This window comes from Meleagris gallopavo, chromosome 19 (assembly GCF_000146605.3).
Source record: "Meleagris gallopavo isolate NT-WF06-2002-E0010 breed Aviagen turkey brand Nicholas breeding stock chromosome 19, Turkey_5.1, whole genome shotgun sequence".
In the NCBI taxonomy this organism is placed as follows: Eukaryota; Metazoa; Chordata; class Aves; order Galliformes; family Phasianidae; genus Meleagris; species Meleagris gallopavo.
This window is the reverse complement of record NC_015029.2, coordinates 3,737,693-3,747,638: the sequence shown is the minus strand read 5'-3', so window position 1 is coordinate 3,747,638 and position 9,946 is coordinate 3,737,693. Positions and strand designations below refer to the sequence as shown.

At 43.0% G+C, this 9,946-nt stretch overlaps 1 long non-coding RNA gene across 1 annotated transcript in view; it reads right to left on the bottom strand.

Annotated features, from left to right (window-relative positions):
* LOC104913664 overlaps positions 1 to 9,946 on the bottom strand; it is a 161,169-nt gene that overhangs the window by 26,233 nt on the left and 124,990 nt on the right. Inside the window, exon 3 of the long non-coding RNA XR_002120585.2 lies at positions 8,688 to 8,788. This is a non-coding gene — a long non-coding RNA (uncharacterized LOC104913664). The remainder of the gene's footprint in view (positions 1 to 8,687; positions 8,789 to 9,946) is intronic.

The window sequence follows — 9,946 nt, the reverse complement described above, 5'->3', positions numbered from 1 at the left end:
GGCCCGCACCAGGTCCTTGATAATTGCTTTTGTATTGGAGACTTTGAAACACACAGATCAATGTGGCCTAGGCTGCATCAGGAACACTTCTGAACAACAGCCCAGCCTGTAAATTACTCCTGCTAATCCTCTTCAGCTCAGCCCTGTCCCTACTGATTTGTGAAGCCTGCAGTGGGATTACTGCAAACCAGCACGGCGCACTGCTCAGACAGCATCAGGAGACACCGAGCTCCCTGTGCTCCAGTCCTGCTTGGAATGGCTCTGTGCTAGGTAACAATTAGCAAAGACAGGAAACTTTTTGTAAAATGCTTCATCTTAAAACGCACACAAATATACGAAAGGCCACAACGTTGTGCTGGAATAACTCCTTAGAGTCCAAGGACTGCATGTGCTCTACTGGGAGTCGGGCCATTAAGCGTGGATTTAAGTGCTCTGCTGTAGGCACTGGGGTTTGTTTTTGTTGTACAATTTGCCCAGAATTTTCAAAATCTCTCTTAATGTCTTCTTTTGGCCACTTTGCAAGCATGAAGCCATTTGTTGATCTCACTATTGCTTCATGCTGCAGAAGCTGGGAAAATCCATAAAGATTTTATTGCAAAATGCGTTACATACAGTGGTTTGGTCTTCAGGACCAAAAAGATCCCCTGACTGCACAACCTATCAGGTGCTGTGTTGTGACACAGAAACTTTGCTCTGCCTGAAGACACCACAGCATCACTTCTATGGGACAGGAACCTGCGGTTACGGAGCCAAATTCTCAACCTCTGTAAACCAACAGTGCCTCTGTCCACACTCTCCTTTCTGTTTGCTCTAACCCCTGTATCTCTCCTGGCTTTCCAGCCTTTCTCCCCACAGCACTTGGATCTCCATTTGCCCTTCTCCTCTTTCCTGTAACAATTCCCATCTCTCATACCCCTCCCTTGTTGCCTTCTATTTCTCCTTTATTTTATTTCCTCCACATCTCTCCCAGGTCCCTACTCCCCCTTTTTCAGCTCCCTCCTTCTTGTCCTCCCCACGCCATGGACAGACATGGACGTACCCCTGTCAATAGCTGTGATTTCTGCAAACTGCTTGGACAGGGTCAAGGAGTTTTCTTCATTATCTTTTTATTGCAAACAGCCTCTGAATACAAGAAGCTCCATTAGTAAATATCGATGCACAGCAGGCTGGGTGCACATAGATTACCACGACACGTCAAACAGCAGAAATGACAAATAGGCAGCCGAGCGCAGGCAGCAAGAAGAGCTGTGTTAACGTAAGCAAGAAAACAGAGCGAATGCAACAAGGGAAATAATTAAAAACAAATACGTTGGCAGCTTCCCACCACTGGAAAGGCAGAGGGGAAATGGAGGCTTCAGGCTCAGGATTGGAAACCCTCACCAAGAGGCTGCTCAAGTTCTGAGTGCGTCTCCCCAGCTCTTGCAACTGCTGCTCACGTTACAGAGGTTTGCAGAGGACTCAAATCCATTTCCAGACAGAATTTGCTCCTAAACACCATGCTTTTACAGGAACTTTGGTGCACTCACATGGGGAGTTTGAGAAGGACTGTGACTGTGATGGAATCTTTCTGATGGCTTTGACCATCACCATCGGTGGGTTATATTTTCAGAAGATAATCTCATCTCAGCATGACTATATACATGTTTTGGAAGCTGCTATGAGATGTAATGAGAAACGAAATAAAGAGGTGAGCAGGAGGATGGAGGAAAAATTTGGAGAAGAGATGGGGACGCAGAATGAGATTCTAAGGGGAGATGATGGAAAAAATTCAACAAAAACTTGAATAGAAAGAGCCAGATTCATATTTTTCCCTGTACAGCTCCATCAAAACCTTCTGTTTTTTTTACCTGTGAGTCCAGTTCATAGACTGTCAAGGAGCTTTATGGATTGACACCACCTCTGCATCTGGGGCTGCAGTCCTGACAAGGATACACAGCACCATTCCTTGCGAGGGCACAACCTGTTATTGCTCCCAGTTCCCAGGACTCTTAGCTAAATATCACCAGTGGGAACTTCTGTTACTGCCAGCAGATTTCCCATTGCCTCTCCAGAACATGCCCAGTGTCCTGAAAGGTCAGATTCCCTCAGTTCTAGAATTCAATTCTAACCCATTCTGCACATCCCATTTCTAGCTCTCCCTTAAACCTTTCAGCTTTGGGCGAGTCCCTGAAGATAAATTCAAGAAAAAAAAACTTAGTGCTTCTCATAGAGACTCTTTCCTTCAGAACGGGGTAAATGGAAGTGTAGTAGAGGTATTTATGAAGATAAAATTGAGAGGGTCAAACCCATCTTGATTTTGGTTATTACAGAGCTTCACTTAGCCCACACAAACAGACACATGTCTTCCCTGTAACACCAGCATTCAGCTGCTTAGGATACTGAAGTATCCTAAGACAGAGTAAAATCTTACAGGAAACGGAGCAGGGCATGTAAGAACCACTATTATGTTCAGAAGGAAAGCTGACTCTCTAAAGTATCTTTCCTGTTCTGTATTTGAGGCTTCATGAATAGCATCCCTCTTCCCTATATGCAATTCCCTAACTTCTGAGATTTCTATGACTCATTGCCCCAAGCAGCAATGAATTTTTCTCTGCCAGCTTGCTAGTTCTGGAGTATTAACAGAATATTGAGAATCTAATTTCTGATCTCCCTTAAAACCTCTTGGTAAATGGATCTGGCTCACAGAAAGGACGAAAATAATGTGTGCAATAAAAAAGCCCCCCAAAAAAGGAGGAGAAAAAGAGAGAAATGAAAGAAAAAGATGGGATTTCCAGAGAGTCCTGACTGATCTCCACTTCATTATTGAAAGATAGGACTATTAAAGGCACACAGTAGGCCTGAAGGAATTGTGTGATCATTTGTGCAAATGGTAATTTCAGTGTTCAGTCTATCATATCCATAAACATAATGTGGCTGGGACTGACATGAGTTATAGCAAATCCCCTTCCCAGGAGGCTCTGTGCCACTTTGATGCAATGCCTGAGAACGCAGAGAGATGCAAAGGAAGCGACGCTTCCCCACCGCTCATCTCCGCCGAGCCGGTGGGTGAAGCCACTCTGATTACAGCAGATTTGTGGAATTAAATGGAGGAGCCATAGGGCTGACAAAGAAACTGTTCCAATTCCGGAGAAGCTCATCTCTGTCTTGTACTCACTCGCTCACATCACTGAACAAGCAGAAATCTGTTTGGTAAATAAAGATGTGTGATTTGGGCTCAACGCGCTCTTTGCTGAAGTGCTAATCCCAAGGGAAGCACGTGCCACACACTTGCCCATTCTAAGATGTGCTGCCTGGCTCTGGGTGTCCATGCATGCTTGTAGGTGGGGGAATACATGTCCTAACATTGAGACATCGCTCTTCTCCTCCTAGGGAACTCGGCAGCCAGCCATGCAAACAGGGATTTTCAGTTGTGCCTGGTAAAGCTGCACACCCTAATCCCATTGACCTTAATCTCAATCTAGTCATAAGAACTGAACATTCTCAGACGAATAAGAACCCATCAGCAATATTGTGAATTCAGCACTAAAACACCAGTCCTACACAGGGATAGCCTTGACCTCAGAAAACAATCTTGTTCTGTTTCTGACCCAGGCAAATGAAGCTTTCATGCAATTTTTCTACAGGGAGACAAACACACCTAAGCTCCCCAGCTTTCCCAAGGCAAAGGGCAGAAATTTACGTTCTATATTCATCGGTTCCAGAAAGTTGGAAAAAAGAAAGCAAAAAAGATATTTAATGTCACAGCGCTCAGTATTCTCTTCATACAGAATCCAAAGAACTGGATTCTTATTTGTGTAGAATTTCTGAGCACCACCTTTTTGACAAAGGCCGACGTTGTGCTGAATCCCATGGCACACACTGCACGAGAGCTTTACTTGATGAACCTCCCTGGGCCACATGGAGAGGGGAAGACAGCTGGGCTTTGCAGGGGAGTTTCTTTGAGAAGTGGACCCTAACAATGTCCTTTATTCAATGCATCACAGGCCTACAGCCCTCTCACCACTTGGCAACCCCACACACCAGCTTCACATTTCACCTCAGTCTCGTATTAAGACCATGAACAGTATTTAAAGTATCAGACACTTTTCTGAAAGCATTGCCTTTGATATTTCTACCAGCTCAATTTAAAACTTCGACTTGTTGATTATTTTTTTTTTGCTTGTTTTTTAATTTTTGTCTGCTTGTTTTCTTTCGGATTTTGTCTTTCACAAGTAAGAAACAAGAGTCAATTAAAAGGAAACATTTTCTTTGCTCAAGGGAATTTGTCTGCAGTAGTAAGGAAGAGCTCTGTAAACAGGTAAACCTGCTTGGCATACCCCAGGTCCCCAGAGCATCAGTGGGTTCGGATACCTCTGAGCTTGCCTGAAATTCTTCCTCATATCTCTTTGGATGGCATTTGAGTTGCAAATCTGGATGTCTTGCAAATGGGCTTAGAAGACAGACCCATTAAAAAGCCTAAAAAATTGATTTTATACCTCAAGCATTCTTACATGTTGTGTTCCCAAATAGGATCTGGCTTTCTAAAGCAACCAGAACACAACTTCTGCATCTCACAGCAATGGATGCAGCCACAACTGACCCCCTGCCGTGGCACTGAATGCATCTTGGCTATGAGTGCAATTTGGGGCTGGCTTCAAACAGCAAGTTGCACTGGGGGCTGGGTGTAACTGGTGCAAGGAGAACTGAAGATGAGCTGCTTCTGTAGAGCCCACTGACAGCCCCAGGAGAAACAGACCCAGAGCAGATAGAAATGAGGGTTTGAAGTCTGAGCCAAAAAAAAGGGAAGAGGATTTTTCCTGGGGTGAGGTCCCACACAGCCTGTGACCAGGACTACTGGAATCAGCCATGAAACCAGAAGAATAGCTTTGGTAGGGAAAGCTGCAGCTCATTAGGCTGCATTGCCTGGTCACACGTGGTTTCTCGCTCAGCTCAGCAAAGCCAGCTCAATTCTTTCCCCGATTAGACGTTGGCCTAAATTATAGAGTTCACACTCAAACTTTACAAAGCATTAATATTTAGATGGTAGGTTAAATTTCCATCTACAACGCCTTTGATTTTATGGGAAAATCACACACATTCTAGTTTATGTGGCCTACTTCTCAACTGCTCAGCTGGTTACTCATCTGGTTTTCTGCTGTTGGTTTTTTTCCTCCACTGTAATTCTCTGACTTGCTGGAATATGCTAGAGTAGCACCTGATCTTTGTCAGTAAAGGAGACCAGAACCAGGCTTCCCTTCACCCAGGCCTTTCAGAGCCAAGGACACAACCACCCTGAGCCTGGTGCCTCCTGCGACTCATCTTTTGATCCAGGAATAAAACAAGGACATTTCCTATGTGCGTAGACCAAAACCCACCTTTACTTAATGCCCTTGCCCATAGGAAAGCAGGTAGGTTCTATCTGTTTTAATTTTTAAATGCTCAGTGGATGAAAACAAAGCTGCACTGCAAAATGAATTTCACCTCCCAGAGAAGAACTCTGCCACCTCTGCATAACACCATGAAAACAAGGGCTGGGAACAGGGAATGTTGCTATAAACTACAGAGTCATTAATGGGTGACTCTGTAATAATCAGGTGTATTTATAAACCAGGAACAACTTTCCCAGCAAGACTACTTTCCATCACCTCCCACCGCATTATTGTTCCCTGCCAAATCTGTCAGCTCACACTTGCATTGTTAATTAAGTGAACCACTCGAGGCAGGTGAACAGAGAGGAAACAACTGGTAATTTTCCCTGCTATCATTTCTCTCTTTGGGTCTCTGCACTAGGCTCTCTCTCTTTGTCCCCAGCACAGAGGTGAGCCCAGGAATTGCATTTGTGGGGAGAAATGAAGCAAATCGGGTAGAGAGGAAGGACAAAATTTGCTGAAAGCCTCATCTGTAGCTTTCATCATCTCGGGCAAATCCAGTGACTGCCTTCAGAGGGAGGGAGGGAGGTGGCAGTGCTGCAAGGATCAACAAAAACAGCACTTCATTCCACATCCCTATTCTTACCTCCTCATCCTCCTCCCTTCCTTCCTTTGCTCACTTAGGAAATGGCAACACTACCAAAATCCACAGGCATCTTCAGCTCCTTCCCCTCTCTCTTGACCTTTTCACAGTTCTAAGGGTTATTTAATGAGCTTAGAAAAATAATGCATCAGCTAATGGCAGAAACCCTGGAAGGGCAGTATTTAGTGAGCTTCCTTCTCCTCCTCACCCCCACCAGCAGCCACGTCACCTTCCAGCCTCCATTTTCTTGTCTAATTTCAAATGTCTTTAAATTAGTTCCACTTTATGAAACGGAGATCAGCAAGAGACCTGGAAAGGCAGTTTCTTTACAACCAAGATATAACAACTAGTGTACAACAAAAGACCTGCTACTGTAGACACACTATTACGTGTCATAAAGAAGGCCACAATACACTGTAAAATAGTGAGGGGATAGAATAACAAACTCAGAAGATCTGGACAGCTTAACTTGTGCTATAAAAGAGCTCATCAATCTAAGCAAAATTAAGAAAATTTGTTTTAATAAAACTATAAGTCAATAATCCTGCCTCTTCTCCAACAGAGACAAAAACTACTGCCCACAGACACTATGAACAACCCATCTTTCTTCCCAGATTTGAACTTGCCATGATTTCCAGTGACACTTGAGACTTTTATATAATTCAAGACAGAATCCAGAGGCTATACATGGTTCTGAAGATAACACCAAGTACAGCCTGGCAGCACAAACCTCCTTTTGAAATATTTTTGGGCTTCAGATGCTTCAGATGTAAGTGGAAATAGGCTGGTGCAAAACTGGGTCCTCAAATCAATGCCTTTGCTCTGGTAGGTAGCTGCTCCATATCACTATTTAATCAATCTTTGTCTAGGAGTAAACTAATCCTTTCCATCTGGAGAATCATCCATCATATTTGAGGGACTTAACCAAGGCACAGCAGTCGGTACTAGTTCTGTTTTGCTACCTTGGATTTCTGGTGAAGGGGAGACATCTCCAGGATAATCCAACACACCTGAGATTTGAGTCACATTTGGAGGAGGCTCTTACATTAATTATAGAGGAGTTTCGTATGACTAAATCCCTAAGGTAAGTACCTTCACCAAGTATCTAAAGTTAGATGGGATGAATCTCAAGTTTTCTGAACTCCCGGAAGTCTTTGCAGAAGAGCTCTCCTCTCCGCCTCTGAGAAGCCTGCCTATATTTTTCAGCTTAAATTTAATCATGGCTAGTTGGCATTCATTTGTTCTCGTGTCAGAGCTACCCTTGAGCTTAACAGATCATCTCCTTCCCTGGCACTTTGAATTGTTCTGCTCCTCTTATCCTCCACAAACCTCTCACTCGTTTAGCAACAGCAGTTATTTATTTCTCTAAAGAACTCAAGCCTTTGACTCCCCATCCACTTCATTATTCCACCAGTCCTTCCCAGAACCTGCTCCTCCCCAAGACAGTCTACACTGGACAGGGTATCTAGAAACATACTGCAGTAAAGATGAAGGGATACCAGGTAATAATGTCAAAAAGATTTGCTTTTTCTCATGTTTTATTAGATATGTTGCCTCAGGTATCTGAGAACGCTTCCTTTTCCACAGTTCCACCACTTACTGTTGCTTCAGTGACCTAGGGTGGTCAAAGATATCCAGGTGTTTCTTGGTTTCATAATCACCACTTTCCTACACAGATTTTTCTGTTCACTTGTCCAGCAGTTATCAGCAGCCCAGTAAATTCCACTCAATTAACACTGGCTTTTTCCACTATCGTTTGTCACTGGTATTTCGTGTCCATTTCCATTAGTAGTGAGAATATGAAATCGGATAAGCCAGGACTGACCCTTCCACAACTTTATTAGTGACCACCCCCCCTGAAATATTTCCTTTCCTGGAGAACTCATCTCTTTTTGCAGCACTTTTCTGATCTGATTTAACTTCATTTTACCTACCTCTGTCTTAATGAGTATTTCTCATACTGCATATATCAAATGTTTCTAGCTTATTTGGATTCAGATCTAAAGCACATCAACGAGCTAGAAAATAGTTACCATATTATTCTTCTGTGGTCTTTTCTTGCAGAACGCATTGTGATCCATCTCACTGTTTTAATTATTTTGCCTTTCAAAGTTGTTTTTGCTACTACAGAGGTCACACTAATAGACTTACAAATGCCTTGATCACTTTTTCCCTCTAAAATAGATGTGCCATGATTTCAATTCTTTTGTAATACAGTATCAACCTGCTTCTGCACCAATGTTCTGTAAAACAGCTCTTTCAAATATCAGAAATAAAAGCAATTTCTTCCCCTCATTATCATCTCATTATCAAACCTCTTGCATCATCAAGCAGTTTGAGTTTTATTTCTACCTCAGCCATAATGATTTAAATGTCCACACACACCATCCCATTTGTGCCCTGCTTTCACACCACGGTCATTATCAACATCCTTACTGAAACTGAAAGGAAATTATTCATCTTATTTTGTCACAGGACATTTATCCTTTTGACTTTCTGAATCTACCTAGTTGCCTGACGGCTTTAATCTAGAGAATTACACAATAGATGCCTTTTATCCTAGGATCTCCAGCCATCTCCCTTGTGCTAATGTAGTCAGTTACATTGAAAAAAATTAATAAAGTTATTTCTAGGATTAAGAGAATGATCTTATGCCTCAGAAAGGGAAAAAAGAAAAAAATATATAAGTTACTCACTCTAATTAGAAGTCCACGTGCAGCCCCAGGTGTTGAACAGAGCTGGAGTGATTCCTCCAGTGTACCCAAACGATGGACACAGTAACACAAGTCAAGTTTATCTGGAAGACATATTGTTGAATATTGAGGTCAGATTTATTCCTCTAGAGGGAAGCAGAAAGACTTTTGTCCTCAAATTATGTAAGTTTACCCAAAATATATTCTAGGCATGTAAGGCAGAGAGCAGCTTCCTTCTTGGTGCTCTGCACAATGATGACTTTCACTTTAGTAAATAAAGCCACTTCTTGTCTCATGATCCAATACTGAAATGTGCATACAAAAACCCAGATTTAAGTGGTGCTATCAGTAGGGAAAATTCTGTGATCTACATTCAGTTTTAATCCGGGAGTTATGAATCTGAATTCTCATCTGGTTTTGTACTTGGAAGGAGAGCTCCTTCTAAAGTCAGACCTGACGGTGGTCAGCCAGCTGGCTGCCTGGACAAGCCATGTTCCATCACCCTCCAGTACCCCATCAAACCCACTAATTGGGGACTGAGCATTTTAGAATACAAAAACATCAGAGTGGGGACATCGCCCTTCAGCCCCATTCATTTCCACGTTTCCTCAGTTCCTCTGTTGAATATTTTCACTGGATCTCTAGTGTACGCACTGTCACTCATTCTGGACCGTTTTCTTTCTATTGCATGTACTAATAGCATCTGCTACACATACATTGCTGCTCAGCAGAGAATGGGGACTTTAAGGACTGTCAGATGACTGGAGACGGATTACCTAGGGGTTCCTTCTCCTTGAATTATGCTCCTATGAAATCCTCATCTGCAGGCTGCAAAAGGGAAACGACAGAGAGAAAAGAAACAGCTTCTCCCTGTCTAAACTTTCTGAGGAGCCTGTCGCGCTAAGTACTGGCCTGTCTCCTCTCGTTTGTGTTAACAGTGTCTAAATCACTCTTTCAACTCGCTGCCTTCCACAGGAGGAGCTGAGGCAGCAGCACAAATGGATCCTTAAGTACAAGGGGCTGGAGTGAGCTATTTCCATACGTACTTGGAGGTAGAAAAAAAAAAATAAAGGTACTTTTAGTTTCAGGTTTCTATCTCTCTTCCATTAACACAAGCCTAGGAACCACTTTAGGTTTGATTTTATATTAAACACATCTCAAAATAACTTAAAAATGGGTCGGATTCTTAATATCAAATAATAACATCCAGGGATGAGCGTGGTTTCTGTACTGGTGGCCACGTGAGATGGCAGCACCGCAGC